This window comes from Cinclus cinclus, chromosome 1 (genome assembly GCF_963662255.1).
Source record: "Cinclus cinclus chromosome 1, bCinCin1.1, whole genome shotgun sequence".
Taxonomy (NCBI): Eukaryota; Metazoa; Chordata; class Aves; order Passeriformes; family Cinclidae; genus Cinclus; species Cinclus cinclus.
In genome coordinates, this window is record NC_085046.1 from 68,345,253 (window position 1) to 68,351,304 (window position 6,052).

Sequence of the window (6,052 nt, forward strand, 5' to 3'; positions counted from 1 at the left end):
CGGGGTGGAGTGGATGAGGCCGGGAGTCAGCGGGGTTGGGTGACCCATTGGGAGGGAGCTCTCCGCCGTGAGGGCCCCGAGACACCGGAACACGTTTCCCAGAGAAGTTGTGGATGCCCTATCCTTGGGAGCGCTCAAGTCTGGTTTGGCCGGTGCTCTGAGCAGCCTGGTCGAGTGGAAGTGTGTCCCTGCGCAGGGCAGGGGGTTGGACATGGGTGATGTTTAAGGTCCCTTCCATCCCGAGCCTGTGTAATGCTGCGATCCTGTTGAAAGGCGTTGCTCCGCTCAGTTAGCCGCTGCAGGCCCGGCGGGGCTGCAGGGACAGGCAGGGTCGGTGCGGTTCGGGCGCGGGGCTGTGTCTGGGCGCCCTGCGCTGGCTCCTGGGCTGGGTGGAGGGCGCAGGTTTCTCACCAGCGTTCTCGCCTTGTAAAATGAGTATGACATTTGAGGTGACTGCTGCCTGCCTCCTAACTGGGAGCTGTTATAAACTTAACCCAGAAATGCCGTGACGTTGCTAAGGTGTGTTTCATTTTTAATTTCAATTTTAGCAGTCATTTATGGCATCGTTCTTCTCATGCAGGGCCCTCACCTCTTTCAGATAATCATAAAATATCCAGACAACCCTAGGGCTGGAATCTGAATCTGGATATCGTTGCTCCCCAAACTTTGGATAAGACACTTGAAATCATGAAGTGGATTTTAACACTTTTGGTTATTGTCTTTTCACAGGTTCGCAGAATATTCTGAGTCGGAACAGATCCACAAGGATTCTCGAGTCCAGCTCTTAAGTAAATGGCCCGTATGGGAATCACACCCACCACCTTGGTGTTATCAGCACCATGTTGTAACCAACAGCAACTACAGAATACTAACAAATTTAACTACAAATACCAATGTGTTCTGTCAGTGAACCCGCACATCACCGTGAGGACATTGCGACATCCCAGCTGTATGCTGCTTTGCTTGAGGATTTTTGAAGCCCAGATTGCCTGGTCTGGTGGAAACATTTCTAGAGGAGACACACAGGTGCAAACTCTGCCATTTCACAAGCAGGATTAAAAGTAAGATCAGGATACACCTGGCTCAAATGCATGAAACTGATACGGTGTGTCAAATTTCAGGTTGCCCTGAAATGGACCAAGGTAAAATGAGTTATATAGAGTTGGAGATGAAAAGAATGAAAATGAAGAAAATCTTGCAAACAATTGCTGTCTTGTTGCCTGCGTATCAGATGCCTTAAAATAAGAGTCTTTCCTGTTGTGACATGAGCCCAAGCGTAATCCTCATGCGTCTCACTCGTGTGAAATGAACACCTTGTTTGGAGAAGTAGCAGCTTATTTTCAACTTTAGGAGCCCTTCAGTGCTGACTTCTCTTCCATATTCCAAGAGAGAGGACAGATAAGACCAGTCTATGCCTCTTAGTTTCTGTCACATTTCCAGCGTTATAACCCAGACATTTGCTGGGGAAATGAAAAGCCCCTAAGGCTCAATCGAGGTGTAAACATCATAGGAAGATCAGTTGAAAGCTGGATCTAAAGGCTCAACTCACCCTGTGGAAGATGCTTGTGCCTTAAAGCAGGGTTCTGAGAGAAAGCAACATTTCTGAATGTGTGGAGTGTAGCAGTAGAGCTGAAGGATGCTGAGAAAAATCCATTTAAAGGATCATGATGTGGATCACGGCTTTAAATGTGTTTATTGTCACATGACTGAGTAGATCTTAATGGAAAATCATTGAAAATCACACATGTGGTTGAAAGAAACCTTCCAGTGCTTCATCTATGAATGTCTTTCATTTTTATCTCACTTTATAAAGCGCCCGCTTAAGTTTCTGGAAAATGCACAGAAACAGCCATCAGAGGAAACTTCATCTCAGTGCACATCATCTGAAACTGAGCAGATAAGCAATATTCATGTAGCTTGCTTGGCACTATCTGGGTGTGGTTATGTGCCCGCACAGTGATTTCACCAGTAAGTCAGGTTTTATTTTTTGCTCTAATCCCTATTTGCCTCCTCAACTTAAACTTATCACTGCAAATAACTTTCTTTGGTCAATGCAAAATTTACTGGAGCCTTTCAGTATTAACTGTAAATGCTATCATCAGAAGCTGCTGTAAAACATTTTCATGGTGGTTTGAGCAAAGAAAACATAAGAACTGTAAAAATTCTAAAAGTGTGTTGTTGACATTTTGGTGATGTTCATCTGCAAAATCCTGTCTCATTTCGTATTTTAAATATTTTTTGAGTAGTTGACCATCATATTCTAACAATTTCAATATTAGTAGCTTTTTGATGATTCTTAACATTACTGTGAAGGTACTTCTATCAAGGTAAATATGAATGCCTTTTATCTTTACATTTTGTGATATTTCCAGTAGGTAAATATTATCTTTATTTATAACTGAAAGACCTTGACAAGCATAATCTGTCTCATAAATCACAAAAGGACTTCGTTCCAGTATTCTAGTTATGTTCCTCTTTGCATTAGCTACAAATGTCACTTTTGTACCAATTATGCTATTTCCTCATTGCTTAAAGAATGCTTCTGTTAGTAATTTCAAGTGCTTTGCTCTCCATAAGACTATGAACTTAGCACTCACCTTCATGTCTGTAGGTAAAAATCTTGAATGGTTGTGTACAAAGCTAGTCTGGGCATTTTTCTGTTTAACCATTCAGTACTGCAGGTGGTTGCAGTGATTAATTAATTAATTGATTTTAGCAAGGTTTCCCTGGCTACTGTGATAAAAACCAAATTCTTGCTTCATGGTTTGAAATACTGCTTTGGTTCTGATTTCTCAGTATGCCCGAGTGAAAAAACATGTAATTGTGAAATAAACTCACAGGTGTGCTGTGGAGTTTTTGGCAGCGTTCAGGTAAGGGAATGGATAAGGTTAGGAATGTGAGGGAATGTGGTATGACAGGGCATCCTGTGGCTGTGGCCAGGCATCTGTGTCATGATGTAGAGTTTAGATTAGATTATGAAGGGGCTTCTTTGAAAGGTTTAGATTGGATTATGTGTTGTGCCATCTAGTTTTGATGCCTTTGTTGTCTTTGGGCTTGTTCTGAGGCTTTTACTGCTTGACAGGGCAGGAGATAGAATTTTTTAAAAGGTTATAGCAGAATTTCTGGAGGAAAAGTAATTGAGGAAACGGTAATTTTTAGAACTAAAATCAAAACAGTGTCTCCTTAATTGTGACTAAGCCAAGAATAAGTCTGCAGTCCAATATAACTTTTTTTCTAAGGGGGTAGAAAGGAAAGACACATGGAAAGACAATTGAAATTCACAGTATTTTAAAATAGAGATGAATATAGCAGTGAAAAGATTAATGAGTGCTTATACAAACTATTGATTTTTCAAGTGAAAGGAGAACTGCTTTTTATTAACAAATCATAAATTGTTTCTTGAATGAGTAATTTCATTCCTCTTGGGTAGGAGGCGTGGGGATCAAAAGTCCATCTTCCTTACAACTGTAGTGAGAAAACTGGGACTGAGTTTTCTGAGATGCTCTTTTGACAATTTCCATTATGTCTGGGGGCAATGCATTCTGATGATTATAACTTACTATTCATTGTTATGTTAAATGCAGAAAGTTTACTTAATTTTAGCTTCCTAGTGAAAAAATGTAATAGGTTAAATACTTAACAAATTTTAAGATCTTGGTAGTATTGTGGAATTGTAAATATTTTATATTTTTTTCTGAACATTGCTTACATTTTTGTGATAAATGTGAGCAAAGGAAACCTTTCTAAATATTTATTTAACACCATGCTAATTTCTATACATTTTTGAGGTGCAGAAGAAACAATAAAGTAAGTAGAAATCTTCAACTTGCTAATGTTTTTCAGATGTTTCATTCCATTAAAGGATGTTTTACCGTAAAATTGTAGGGAGCTGTTGTCTGCTGGTTTATTGTGCTTGTGGAACTGATACAGTGAGAGCCTTCCTGCTGGCTATGGGGATGGTTTTTGAAATAGTTTTAAACACAGCTTCTTAGCATTAAGCTTGTGTTTAACTTAGTGTCAAGTTCTCACTGTAATTGCTAACGTTATTTGGGGCAGTATGTTTGCTGTAGCTTTTAGCCTATGTGAAAGCCTAACTGGTTAGTGAAAAACAATGTACCAGTTGAATCTTAAATCTTAAAAAAAGAATTCAGAAATTGCTGCGAAGTTGAGTGATTTTATGTTAAAACCTTTACAAGGAAGAGTTAGTGGTCTCCACTGCATTTCCCTTTAAACATAAGTCCTCTGTGCAAAACCTGCAACCTACTACTACTGCTTTCTCCAGACCAAATTTCGACTGTCAGCAGATGTGCTTAGAATAAAACGGGCATGTGAAGTATATTGTGTCTGCCACTAAATAATCCTTGGAAGCTTGGGTATTCTGAAGTATCTGTTCCTTCAATAATTTTCCTATGCTCCATAATTCACAACAAAATAATTCCACTGCAGGTGCGTATTTTTCTAACTTATTTTTATTTTTGGTTTGAAATCTTTGAGAGCTCCTTGTTATCATGTTTTGATTTGTTTTGTTTTTTTTTTCTTTTTTGACATTGGGAGTGCACTAACCATTCTTAGAGCTGAGCTAACCTTGGATTTGCTATCAGAATCCCCATGTTCAAATTATCAATAATTTGATAATCGGTAATTGCTCTTTCTTCTTAAATGCTGTGCATCTCAGCCAAATTCAGCCTCGTATTGCTTAAATGACCACAAAATACTTAAAAACTACATAGGAGTTAAGTCTGAACATTTATGTTAATAACTCTAATGTGCATAAATATCTTTCTTGTATTTTAAATTAATGCATTTGCTCTGGTTTTAAGCTACCGTAACAAACCGTGGCTTTTAATACAACTAAGCAATGGATCAAGGTCTGCAAGCATCTGTGCAAGCACAAGTACTGTTTCTAACTGTACTGAATGCGTGTTGGGGATTGGGTTTTTCCCTTTCCTCTCTATGGAATTTTCCCACTGACATGCTAGGGAAGCCCTGATGTCTAGGCTCTAGCACTGATGGCTAGTGACAGGGAAAAGTGGGAAAAAAACACAAGATCAGCAGTAAGTAAAGGGAGGGGGAGGCACTTGCCCTGTTCGCTCATGGAGTCAGAGGAGGACGGTCACTGCTGCTGCTGCTATCCCATCCCTGCCATCCCAGCACCAGGAGCCACCTTTTCTGCTGTTGGATCCTGCACTGCTGCCTTCTCGCTTCAGCCTGCTATCCCCACACACCCTGCTGAGCATCGGGACCCACACAGTGAGCAAAGGTCTCTCCTCCATCCCTTTCCCACCCGGGACAGCGCTGCCATCCCCCCCATCCCTCCTGCAGCTCCCAGGGACCTGCCCCTGCCCAGCAGCGGTACCTGCAGCACAGGGAAGGGTGACTGCGGCCAAAAAGGACTGGGACTGGGATACTGCTCTGTTTGGTGCTGATTTCATAGCTGTTGGTGTTTTGTTTGTCTTGTTAGATATACTAGTAAAGAACTGTTATTCCTATCCCCATATCTTTGCCTGAGGCCCCCTTAATTTCAGAATTACACTAATTCACAGAGAGGGGTTTATTAGCTCCGTTTCAAGAGAGGACCCTGCTGTTCCCTAGCACACACCTCTCTTTTCAAACGTGGACAATGCAAGGTGTGAGTCTTTTTGCAGTTATTTTTTTTTTTTTCCCCTTTTGGTGCTTAATGCAAGTGTACATACAAGTAAATTTGTTTTAATTGATTGAAGAAGGCTTTAAAACTCATTAAGATAGATTAGAACAGTGGTTTGAAGGGCAGGGAGAAAGGATTAGGGACCTCATAGAGTTTGCTTGAAGGCACTAAACAAGGATCCCCATCTTTCCAAGGCAGTAGGTGGGCTGGGATGTGTCAGCTGCATTGAGCTTGCAGCTGAGAAGCTCTGACCTAGGTAGAAGAGAAAAGGCAACGTTCAATGCAGGAAATCTGATGGCAGGACGGGTTCTGCATACTTCTTAGGTTGATTTGAGCTTCTGATGGGCTCATTTTGGCAACTGATACTTGCTTGGTTAGATAACTAGCTGTTAGTTTAAAAGGAAATTC